The sequence below is a fragment of the Hakea prostrata genome, chromosome 10 (genome assembly GCF_041222555.1).
Source record: "Hakea prostrata isolate BN-2017 chromosome 10, UWA_Hpros_2, whole genome shotgun sequence".
Lineage (NCBI taxonomy): Eukaryota > Viridiplantae > Streptophyta > Magnoliopsida > Proteales > Proteaceae > Hakea > Hakea prostrata.
Genome location: NC_142609.1, coordinates 16,019,733 through 16,033,298, shown reverse-complemented (window position 1 = coordinate 16,033,298; position 13,566 = coordinate 16,019,733). Strand labels below are relative to the sequence as shown.

Sequence of the window (13,566 nt, the reverse complement as noted above, 5' to 3'; positions counted from 1 at the left end):
TTTTTTCTCTAAAAATAAATCACCAAATAAAGAAAATATGTAATTAAATAGAAACTAAAATATTAAGAAATATCAAATTAATTCAAAGCTGAAAATTGAAAATCACCTAATATATGCTAACCATTATATAGGTTACCAAATTTTCTATCAATTAGATCTTATATGCTAATTTGTTTGTAAAACTTCCATCATTGTAATTATGAAAAATTTAAGTGGAATGTGAAAGTTTAACAATCATAAGTATGTGGTCCCACCAAATCCAAAACTAATTCTAAAATATAAGATTTTAAGGATATAATTGACATGCAATATAGTTTCTAGAAATGAGGGTAATGTCATATCTTTTACTTCTTAATTTTAAGGGCAAAATAGACATTTCATATTTGATGTTAATAGCCACTTAACACCTTTAGAAGTGAAGGGGGCAATAGTAATTTCATAAAGAAGGGGGTTTGATTAGTAATAAAATCAAAGTATAAGAGGGCAATAGTAATTATCCCTAATAATAATAATAATATTAATTACAAATAGAAATCAAACAAGTAAAATGTACACAACAGCGAAGCTTATCATGCGCTGAGGGTGTACTATTCCTTTAACACAAAGATCTTCAAAAATAGGCACCAAAGCCTCAGCCCTCAGCTTCACTTCTCATCATCCGACATCATAGACTAACATGGCAGACGCAAACACAAATTCTGCAGCAAAGAGGTAACTGTTCCAGATCATTTAACGGGTTCCTTACAATACCCATTTACCAGTTATCCTCACCAAGCATTTTCTTGCAGATTGGCAGTAATTACAGGAGCCAAATAGGGGATTGGATTTGAGATATCTCGCCAGTTAGCCTTTAATGGTGTAGAAGTGATTTTTGACCCCAGAGACGAGAAGAGGGGTGTTGAAGCTGTTGAGAAGCTCAAGGAGTCTGGATTATCCAATGTGGTTTTTCATCAGCTGGATCTGAAGGACCCTGCAAGTAGTGATTCACTTGCTCATTTCATCAAAACCCAGTTTGGAAAGCTTGATATCTTGGTAACTAAAGAAATTCAGTACTTTTAATTGTATCATTACTGAGACTCTGGTCATAGAAATTCCTGGAATCTAGATTAGATTGGCTGAATGATTTAAACTGAAATTTGTTCTAGGTGAACAACGCAGGTGTTTTGGGAGTCAAATTAGATGATGGTGCTGGAGAAGCACTAACATCAATGGATGGTTCTGTAAGTCTCTGATTTCTCTCTTGCATTCTGTACTTCATATACTATGGTTCTCACAATAAGATTAAGTTAAAAAACAATCCTGGCTTCCTAACAATTATTAATTTATTTCTGTTCAAATATCTGAAATGATTACAAATTCTATGCTTAATCCTTAATTATCACTTATGATAAACTCTTCCTGCACTAACTAAATCAGATTGTTACAAATTGTGCAGCTAGAAGTGAAGCAAGTCAAATTTAAGCAACTGGCGAAGCAGGACTATGAGACAGCTGAAGAATGTATACAATCGAACTACTATGGAACCAAAAGAGTGACAGAATCACTTCTTCCCATCCTCCAACCTATCTCGATTCTGCATTGTAAATATGTCCTCCTCTGTAGCGAAGCTTCAGGTACTGATAAAAAATCTGATATTGTAAACATATTAGTAGATACACCTAAGAACTTGCTCATTTGAGTTGGAGAATTGGTGACAAATACTTTTGGTTTATGTATGAAACGAAATATTTCAGGGGTTACCTCTTAAGCTCTAGTTAACAAAATATTTGTTTTAGGTGACCAATCTCTTCTTAATTTTGTGGATGTAGAAAATCTCAGACACCTGGATCAAGGAAATGCTAAGTGATGCCAATGGCCCTGCAGAAGAGAGAGTAGATGAGGGACTGAACAAGTGTTTGAAGGATTTCAGAGAGACTCATGGGTGGCCTGCCTATAGTATGTCTAAAGCAGCGTTGAATGCCTACACAAGGATTCTATCGAAAAAATTCCCCAAATTCAGAATAAATTGTGTCTGCCCAGGTTATGTCAAAACTGATTTTAACTACCACACAGGGGAATATACTGTTGAAGAAGGAGCAGCAGGTCTGTTAAGTTGGCTTTGCTTTTGACGATGGTCCTACTGGGTTGTTCTTTTTCCAGAAAGAAGTGGCTTCCTTCGAGTGAATTATCTAATGGGTTATTATCTTTTTTGCATGTTAGAGGATTCTCCTGCTTCTATTGCCGGGAATTCGACCAATGGGTAATCCGGATGAGGAAGAGTACTCGCTCGATCATGAACCACACTGATTGGGGATGAAGATCATCTTCTTTTGGTTAAAAGTTGTTTAAGATATTTTCCATGAGAGATTAAAGCTGGAAGAACTATTTTCATGCATTGTTCTTTGGTCCTATGTATTAGCAAAACTCTACACTGATGTAATAAAGAATGTTAGTACCATTGGTACTGTCCGTACTGAATCATATTTGAAATCTTTATAAAATTCTTAGTTTCCTTGATTACAATGTATAATTTTTCGCTGCTGTATTTGCCAAGAAATCTGCCGCAAGATTTATTTCTCTATAATAATGTTTGATTTTTCATTTTATCCAATCTAAGAACGGCAATAATTCCCACCAGTGTTGTAATGTATAACAAGGGGGCTTTTTACTGATTATCAAGAACACTACCGCCACTGCGTTAGATTTTACTCAATTTTTTTTTGCAATTTTAGTTCTCTTGCCTTCTCCAATCCACCTACTAAAGCTTCCACTCCTGCCTCAGAATTTATTTTCAACCCCAAATTTGAATATTATCTCAATTCAATTATGTTGTAAACGGCTCTTGAATAACAACCATATTTTTTCAAGTTTATTTATAAATATATACATAAAACTTATCCATTAAGGTAAGCAACGTACTTATCAAAATTAGAGTTATTCTCTCTATTGTCTCATGGTATCAGAGCAAAGATTTTGAGATTTTTTTCCCAAAACACTACATCTTCAATGACCACTGTTAATTGTTTAAAAACTTGAATTCAATTTTTGAATTATAAAACTAATTTAAAAACTTGAATTAAAAAATTGAATTCAAAGATTAATAGATCCATTATGGTCTTTCAGAGAAAGAATTAAAACACCCCCCAACCCTTTCCACTCTCTCTCCTAATATTAAACTGATTTCCATGTTCTGCTCTAGGTGGATTTTATGATTTTTTAAATGATGATGTGGCAATTTAATAGTTTGAAAATATGTATGCTTCTGTCATCACTGAGCAAATCTTTACATGGAAGACAAAATGGTTCTAGTTCCTGGATTTCTATCTGTTAATCATAGTATTTGGGACCCACTACACTTTACGCTCAAGGTGGCAGCAAAACAATTACGTATTCTTAGATAACTACTAATCTATTTGGTTGACTGTGAGAATGACTCTAATTTTACTTTCTTTCACTTAGTTGAGTTTAAATAAAACTCTAATTAAGGAATTAGGGTTGTGGAAAGAATATTATAAATAGTGAGATAGAATATGAAATAAATTGACTGAACAAATACTTTCCTATGCTTTGTGACTTCTTTTTGGAAAAAAGCTAATCTTGAATCTCTGTCACTGTGGTTCATCGATTGAAAAGGTAAACAGCAGTTTGGAATGCCATAGTCTAGAAAATATGAGGAAGACGAGCTTGAAACAGCAAGGCCGAACCAGATTCAATGATCTGTCTATGTTTTCTTTCAGCTTTATCATTTAGAGAAGGATTATATGGAAATGAAATCCGATGAGAAATTCTATTATCAACAAGATATTTAAACATACTTTGAAATTCTGTCCCATCATCAATTTGAAGAAAACATAACTTCGTCTTAAAGTGAGTCTCAACCAAGATTCTAAATCTTTAAGAAACAGCTAACATATCTGACTTGCATTTCAAAGGATAGATCCATGTATACTTTGTAAACTGATCAACAAAAACTACATAGTAACCATAGGCATCAAAACTAACAAAAGGCACTGGTCCCCACAAGTCACTATGAACAACATGCAAAGGACCACGACTAATAGATTAAGACATTTGAAAAGGAAAACGATGAATTTTAGAATATTTACAAGCTTCACAAGAAGGAAGAACAACAAAACTTTTAACACCAATAGTTCTAAGAATGTCAATAGTTCTTGATGAGGGTGGGTGACCTAGTCTTCTATGCTAGTAAACGACAATTGTAGAAATTGCAAAAAAATGTGTTGTTACTAATAGGAGCTGAAGTAACACTCTTGACAACAAGAAATTTAGCAAAACCAATAGCACCATCATGAACCGAAAAAGATATACCATAAAGCCCATTAAAAGTCTTGCCTCGCAGCACAACCTAATGACTCTGTTGCTCCTTGACAACAAAATAGTTTGAATAGAAGACAAAGTAAACACCATTTTCTTGAGAAAACTTAGACACTGACAACATATATACTTGATGTTAGGCAGCAAAAGAACCTCACACATCTTGAATGTAGAATCACCATGATGAATATACAACAAGCCAATGTGAGAAATAGTCAAGGCATTTCCATTACCTACTACCACATTTTGAGACCCTGTATACGGCTCTTGAAAAGTAAAATGAGCTAAGGCTGTAATAACATGGCAATTAGAGCCAGAGTCTAAGATCCAAAAAGAGTTGGAAAAAGACTCAGAAGAAGATAGAATCGATGAACACACAATCTTACTCACATAAGCATGATTAAACCTTTGAGGGCATTGAGCACACAAATGTCCCTCAATGCGACATAGTTGACAAATAACTCTTGGCTCATTCATAAATGAAGGAGAAGGAGAAAATTGACAAAAACACTTGCAGTACCATAATTTGCAGCACCAATAGTACCAATATTATTCATAGCATTCACTGGATTAACAAAATAATTTCTGGTTTGAGAGACATTACTAGAACTAGAGGAGTTATAGCCACCTCTACCACCAAGATACCTGCGATTCCACAGCCTTCGATTACCAAAACGACCTCACAAAAAATCTTGCGGAGCTCGAGAGGCAAATTGACTAGATGTGTTTCGAATAGCAATGTTAGCAGTGAGAATTGGATTTATAGATGCAAAATTAGAAGCCCTCATTCAAATCTCTTGAGTAAGAAGCAAACCCTGAAGATCATTAAAAGTCACTGGTTCAGCACGAAGCAAAACGGATGTCCCAAAATCTTGATACTGATCACCAAGTCCTTGCAAGGTCGCCAACACGAGATCTTCATCTAGAATTGGCGCATGAGCAGCAACAAGAGTATCGGCAATTCCAAGAATCTCAAGAATATAGTCATTAATAGACATCGAACCCCTATGTATTTGGAACAATTGATTCTTGAGCTCCAAGATTTGAGTTCTAAATGCAAAAACATGATGTAGTTTTTTCCAAGCCTCGTGAGACGTCGTCACTGCAACAATATGAGGAAGAATCCTCTCTGAAACAGAAGCCACAAGCCAGCTCAGGATGAGCTGATCTTGGCGGTCCCAAAGAACTGCAGGTGAAATAGAGGAATAACCATCTTTAGAAATAGGGGAAGAAGAAATCGAGGATGGTCTCGGTAGATATCCATCTAAATAATCGAACAGGTCATATCCTTGAAGCAACTGTATGAATTGCGCCTTCTAGAGTAAGAAATTAGAAGAAGAAAGCTTAATAAGTAAGGCTGCCTGACATAAACTAATAACATGTAGAGAGGTCTGTAGAAATGTATTTCAACAATATGGAAGTAGAGTACATAAGTTATTTATAGAAGATTACAGAATGTATAAGACTAACCGTATAGCTAAACTATTAAGCTAACTATATGCTGACGGTGTATCCATAATGTTGGTAATACTCCAAATATATCAATTCAATTTAATTGACGAGGAAAGATTCCTTACTTGGATTCGCTTTCCCTTTTATGAAGTATTCGTAGCGGAAGTAAATCTGGAACCACGTTCTCGTTCCACCACCAAATCTCTACCGGGATGATTCCACAATCACAAGGAAAGGGAAGTATTTCCACAACCCAAATGCCGTGTGGAAAGAAGATGGAAGAATGATCTAAGGCAAAGGAAGGAAACTTCCACTAGGTTTCCCTTCCTGCATTTCTTGGAGAGAAGGAGAGAGAGATGGGAGCCGCCTCCTTTTCAGGGAAAACTTACATAATGTATAAACCCTCACTTATGTGGTGGTTACCAAAATATATAACCCAAATTTGCCCTTGGGCATTTCATTTATTAATTATATTAATAAATTCCAACAACTCCCACTTGCACAAGGGCAAGTGTTAATCTTTCAATGTGTCCCAGACACACATGTATATCCCAGATATACACATTCAATCTCTCTGCTATGTATCCCAGATACATAGACCTCTTGTGTCCCAGACACACATGTATATCCCAGATATACATATATATTGATCTCTTCACTATGTATCCCAAAAACATAGACCACCTGTGTCCCAGACACTAATATCCACAAGTCATACCGGTAAAATGGGTTGTGTGACCAGTGATATACCTACACGCGTGAGCCCCAAACTAGAAACCTTCCTAGAAGGCCAGAATGGCACATCACTCAAAGAAACATATCAAATAAGCATTAGTATAACACAGTGTCCTAGGTTTATTCAAATTCACTAGACTGAAGGTATCTCGTTCCCTCTGAGAGATCACCTTCTTGTCCTTAAAATGTTTACTACAGTAACACATACAGTTGGCGCCAACAAACTCTTTTAGGATGCAGTTGAATCAAACTTTTCCTTTCGCCTCAGACCATCACTACACTTAGGATTGACTCCTTTCCCGATAGTGCCCCTTTAGGTCGAATCTATCATGACCATAGGTAACACCCCAAAGTAGCCACATCAACCCTTCGTTTCATGATGTCGTCGAAAGTCACTAAGAACAATGATGGATTATAAGGTCCAGGACTCACACAATGAGAGGAGCAGGGATCCATCTTCTCATTTCCAATGATCGCTAAGCACACATAGTATGATATATGTGCTATGGTGGAGCATTCTATATACAATAGAACGTATGTCCATCTCAACACCGTACATGTCTTAGTCTAGTCGCAACCTCTTGCACCTAACCCGAGTTTCTTTATTCTCGCCATCCACTTAAAGTACTCACACCAGGCTCCTATAGGCAACATGAATAGTGGGAACATTCATGTCGATTCTCTTCACAATAGAGAAACTCATCTTGATTCCAAATCAAGGTGACATCATGGTTATGAACTGATCTACAAAAAGTCATTGATAATCTGTCTCATCTCTGCTCGCCTCCAAGGCGCTAGAGGTTAATGCTTGTGTGAGTGAGCCATTCTCTTGCCTATTGACATATCTTGTTTTATGCTAGAAGAAACACAATCACACAGAAAGTGAATAAAATAAATGCTGGAATGAACTCATATTACTCAATAATAAGAAAGTCTCAGTTCAAAAATAAGTCACAATCTACGCAAGCCCAATGATTTTATATGAGAAATAAAAACATCCTTGGCTATAGGTTTGGTAAGAGGGTCAGCTACCATCTGACTAGTAGATATGTGCTTAAGTACAACTTTCTTCCTTGATGTAATGTCTCTAACAAAGTGATATCTCAACTGTATATGTGTGGTCTTCCCATGATACTTGGGGTCCTTGACATAGCTAAGAGCTGCCGTACTATCATAGTAGACAAGGGCAGCCTCTTTGGATGTCATCACAATCCCAGTATGTCGAAGGAATCTCCTCAACCAAACAGCCTCTTGAACCGCAACAGAGCATGCCACATACTCTGCTTCCATGGTCAAGAGGGATATACAAGTCTGCTTCTTGCTACACCACGAAATGGCCCCGCCATTCAGCAAGAAAACATATCCAGAGGTTGATTTGCGCTTATCGATGTCTCCAGCCCAGTCGGCATCACTATAGCCAACTAACCGCAAATCCGATCCTTGGTAACACAGCATGTAGTTACTCGTTCCTCTGAGATATCTCAATATCCTCTTGACTACTTTCCAGTGCTCTATGCCTGGGTTTGATTGGTATCGACTAACCAAACCCACTGCATAACAAATATCCGGCCTAGTACACATCATAGCGTACATAAGGCTACCTACTGCACTGGAATATGGAACTCTTTCCATCTTGGTTTTCTCTTCTGGAGTCTTAGGACCCATATCAAGGCTCAAATGCAAACACTTCTCCACTGGAGTATCAATTGGTTTGCAGTTGTGCATCTGGTATCTCGTCAAAACATTGTCAATAGAGGTCTCCTGAGATAAACCTAGTAATCTCTTTTGCCTATTTCTAACAATCTTGACACCAAGCACATAGCTTGCTTCACCCATGTCCTTCATATCAAATATGGAGGACAACCATTTCTTAATGGTTTCCAATAGCTCCTTGCTATTGCTAACCATAAGTATGTCATCTACGTACAGTGTCAGGATGACATAATTACTATCAGATCTCTTGGTGTAAACACAGTGGTCTTCCTCAAGCATGGAAAAAACATTTTCCATCATAGCTTGGTGGAAGCGCACATTCCACTGTCTAGATGCTTGCTTTAAGCCATATATGGACTTATTAAGCTTGCACACTTTGCGCTTAAGTCCATTAGTTTCAAAGCCTTGAGGTTGATCCATATAGATCTCTTCCTCAAGTTCTCCATTGAGAAAAGCAGTTTTTACATCCATCTGATAAAGCTCCAAGTCCAACTGAGCAACAATGGCTAGTATGAAGCGAATTGAGGCAAACCTAACCACAGGGGAAAAAGTTTCCTCATAATCAACGCCCTCTCATTGGGTGTAGCCCTTAGCCACTAAACGAGCCTTGTATATCTCAATAGATCTATCTGTCTTTCTCTTGATCTTGAGAACCCACTTGTTCCCAATTGCCTTTCGGCTCAGCGGCAAATCAACCAAGTCCCAGACATGATTAACTTTCATCGACTCCAACTCTTCCTCTATTGCTTTCAACCATTCCTTTGAGCTTGACCCCGCAAGAGCTTCCTGCACGCTCTTCGATTCATGCTCATCGACTGAAATCATCTCACAGTCGATCTCTTCAGGAGTTACCATGTAGGCTTCATCCTCTATGTCGAAACGTCGACGAGGAACTTGCCTGCGCCCACTACGGTGCAAGTGCATGTCAGATTGCTCACCCCCTGAGGTAGCTATCACATCTGCACTCCCACTCCCACTAGAATCTTCTGGATGAACCCCAGGTTCATTATCAAGAATCTGAATCCCTAGAGTGACAAGACCACTATCTTGATTTTCAAAGAATTCTGATGATTCTTTGTTAACTCCTGAAAGAGATGGAAATCATTCTCCAAGAATGTTGCATCCCTAGACTCAAGTTCTGTTCTCCTCTCACTCTCATCTAGTCCAATGAAGACATGGCCCTTTAAGGGTTCAAAATCTCACAAAGATACACTTTCTTCTTCTGGGTCCAAGCTTTCCATATTGGTGAGAAGTAGAGTGAACATATGCTGCACATCCCCATACTCGCAAGTAATTCAAATCTGGCTTCCTTCTGGTCCACAACTCATATGGTGTGGAAGGAACCAATTTGGTTGGAACTCTATTGAGAATATAGGCAGCAATCAACAAAGCATCTCCCCAATAAAAGATGGGTAGATTTTCCTGCGCTATCATGGATCTCACCATGTCTAGCAAGGTTCTATTCCTCCTCTCAGCAACCCCATTTTGCTGTGGAGTCCCTGGAATAGTAAGTTGTCTAGATATCCCCTTTTCATCACACAACCCTTTGAACATATCGGGAAGATACTCTCTACTTCTATCGGTTCTAAGAGTTTTAATCTTCTTATCTAACTGATTCTCAACTAAGCTCATGAATTTCTTAAAACATTCTAGAGCTTCTGACTTATGAGAAATTAGATAAATGTGATCATACCGTGTATAGTCATCTATGAATGTGATGAAATAAGCCTGTCCTTTTCTAGTATGCACATTCATGGGTCCACACATATCTGTGAATGGATAAGTTCTAAAGGAAGAGAGGCTTTAAAAGCCTTTTCAAATGGTTTTCTAGTTGCTTTTCCTGCTAGACATGACTCACGGGTTGGCAAATCAGATAGTGAACCTTGGCTTAAGAGACCTTCTCTTGCCAACCTGTTCATCCTATCAAAGCCAATATATCTTAGTCTAGCATGCCACAAATTAGAATCAATACACACAGTATCTAGGCAAACAAAAACACTACTAGAATTAAATGAATAATTAATTGTATCCAATAAAATGAAACCATTCTTAAGAAAACCATAACCATAAAATGTATCACCTAGATACAAAACCAAAGAATTGTTTTCAAATACAATTCTAAAACCATGTCTCATAAACCACTCTTGTTTCTGTTCCCACCTCTATTACTTTGCCTAGACCGCTGAGGTTGAGCTCTCTCCTTCTTGCGCTCGAAGCCTGCACCCTATCTAGTGCTAGCTTCAGCAGCAAGTACTTCAGTGTGAGGAGCATCGGCCAACATCCGATCGTCCTCTAGCTCAAGGTGCTTGGTAGCTTAATCAAATGTCTTGACCTCATCAGCATGAGTCAAGAAGATCTTCATATGCTCCCAAGACTTAGGCAATGACCTGATGATTGCAGACTTGCTCCTCATCAGTCTTTTGGTGCCCACATGCGCTCAACTCACTAATCATGTTAGACATGATGGTTATATGCTGCCTCATGGTGTGACCCTGGCGCATCTTATAATCGTCAAATGTGACTCTGAGCTAGTGGCCTCTTGTGGTGGAAGTCCCTCCGTACTGGAACTTCACAGCCTCCCACAAAGACTTTGCAGTCCTATGCTTCTCAAACCAAAGCATCAGGTCATTCCTCATGGAGCTTAGGATACTAATCCTAGCTACCCGGTCTTTCCTCTTCCAGGCATTGTAAAGCTCAAGGTTCCTGCAATACTGTGCAGTGGTACCTTCCTCAGGTGGGGACATGGTCTAGTTTACGGTTTCCAGCATGTTCTGTTCTTCTAGGAGATACTACACCTTTCGGTGCCAAAGGTCATAATACCTCTTATTCAGTTTATCTCCTTTTGCGAAGTTAGCAACAATGCTCTTGGTAGCAGCCATTTATTCTAGAGACATTCAAGTAAGATTAAAAAAAAAAAAAAAAAAAAAGGAAATGGCAAATGCACGTCTGAAATGCAATAGATACCTATGAATGCAAATGCATGACTTGCTATAACCTTGACAAGATAAATGCAAACGTTCAAACACATGAGCACCATTGGCATTGAAAATATTATCAAACTTTTAAAGAAATTAAGTAGATTCATAGTGCACAGAAGAAGCAGCATCATGCACTCAGACCCCATGAATTTTAGAATTTGGAAAAGTGTGAGAAATCGTGTTCACAAGGAAGCATATTCCTTCAAGATACAAGAAAGAAAACATCATGCACAAGATATAGGGCAAGCATTGACTACACATATATAATACACCACCTAGTATCTACACCTAATAAAAACATACACAATACATAGATATGCATGCATGGTTGATCAAGGTGCCTATATCTATGATGAGGTGAAAACCCTAAAAATTATCTCCCTCTACATGGACCAGTAGCAAGGGAGAGCATGTTGTTTCCATATATGTCAAGTTTCAGTTGTTGCTGTATGTGGTTTACTATTTTTCACATTCTAACTTCCCACAAGATCAAAATTGAAGTTGAACAACTAATATGATGATGCGTAGCACAGCTGCACAGTAGCACACTATTTCAATACTTACTGGCGTATAAATCAGCCATGAATTATTAGTTATCCACAACTAATGCCCCTATTTTGTTTTCCCTTGCTCATGAGCTAAACACAGGGTCAGTTTTAAATTTAAGGTTCCTTTTAGTTTTATACAAAAAATAAAAGCCCTTGCTAATGAGCTAAACATATGCAAGCATTGAAGGTTTTACATCTTACCTAGGAAGCGAAATGCAGAATCTCGTTTGCAGGATGGAGTGAAGAAGAAGAACAAAGAAAAGCCTTGCTTTTTCCCTTGATTTTGCTTGTTCGCAAGGCTCGCAGCTCTCTCTCTTAGAAATTTCTCCTTCGCATATCTCTCTCTCAGAAATCTCTCTCCGGAAGAACAAGCAGAACGAAAGTTAGGCTCGAACGAGAATGAAACAGAAGAGGGTAAGTTTCCCTTTGGAATGTTGAGCTTATTGTCGTCGGAAAAACAATATCGAAAGTTTCTCTTTCTGTTTCTCAGGCTCTCTCTTTCTCCTTAGTTCGTCCGTTGGAAAAACCCTTGTCGTCGTCGGAAAATTCCTTGTCGCAGCTCACTCGGAGATCTCTCTTTCTCTCTCCTCTCAGATTGCTTTTCGAACAATGAAGAAGATGACCTAGTTTCCCTCGATTTGAAACTTTTGAATTGATCGGTTCGGTTTAGTTTTAAGCCGAATTGGTTTTAAAATATTTTGAGTCGAACCGGTTTACCTACTTAAAACACTAAACCTTCACATGTTTTAAATCAACGGTTGTAGTTTATCGTTATTTTCTGGCTCAATTTGAGCCGTTCGCATCTCAGTGTTGCGCAACATTGAAGCAAAATTGAAGTTGACTTGTAGAGAATGTGGTAAAGGCTTCCAATTGTGGAAAGCTTTCTATGGTCACATTCGAGAAGGTCTTTAACAGCGTTGATAATGATGAGTCGTGGATTAATGGGGAAAAGCAAAAACCTTTAATTAAAATCCAAATAGATAAAAAAGAAGGATTTTGCTTGGGGGCAGTGCCTACGTGGTACTGCTCCAAGCAACGAATGGCTGGATGGAAAAGAGTCATCAAATTTTAAATCCTAACCACACAATATCAACATGTGCAATTTAAAAAAACTTAAGTGAACAGATTTTGCTTGGGGGCGGTGCCTACGTGGCACTGCTCCAAGCAGCGAACGGCTGGATGGAAAAGAGTTATCAAATTTTAAATCCTGACCACACAATATCAACATGTGCAATTTAAAACAACTTAAGCGAACAGCTCCAATTTTTCCACCTAACCCAAACGGTTCAGCGACTCAAACCAATTCTTTCCCAAATCTGAATCGGTGTTAGAGGTTACTCATTTCTCTGCAGTTTCAGAAGTAGCGATGATCAAAGGAGGAGGAGCCATGAGAGCTGCGGCCAAGGTTTCCAGTTTTGCAAGAGCTGTGGCCAAGATGCCGGCATCTCCCAAATCATTAGGAGATGACTTGAATTCTGTCAATTCCGGCGGCAATGCGATAATGAGTCCGCAGAATATACTGTACTGATGATAATCTGTTGTGGGATCAAAATAGAAAACATTTCTTTCTTCCCTTCCCAAGTTCATGCATCCATTTCCGTCAGTATTGATTTGAATCTGCCAATGAAAACACCCTTCATCCAATGACAAGATAGATAGCTTTTCATTCTTAATAGGAGATGCAAAGCCATGGCCAACATAGAAAAAAATTCTAAAAAGCGCCGATGATTGACACATTTTTCAAATATTATTAATCTCTCCACTCCCTTTGTTTTCTTCTTCAGAAGGATCTCTATCACTACATTAAAGCCAATCAGCCTAGAAAA

At 38.2% G+C, this 13,566-nt stretch overlaps 1 pseudogene; it reads left to right on the top strand.

Moving 5' to 3' along the window:
• Window positions 1–676: 676 nt before the first annotated feature.
• LOC149002163 (salutaridine reductase-like) lies at window positions 677–2,163 on the top strand (annotated as a pseudogene).
• Window positions 2,164–13,566: the final 11,403 nt, after the last annotated feature.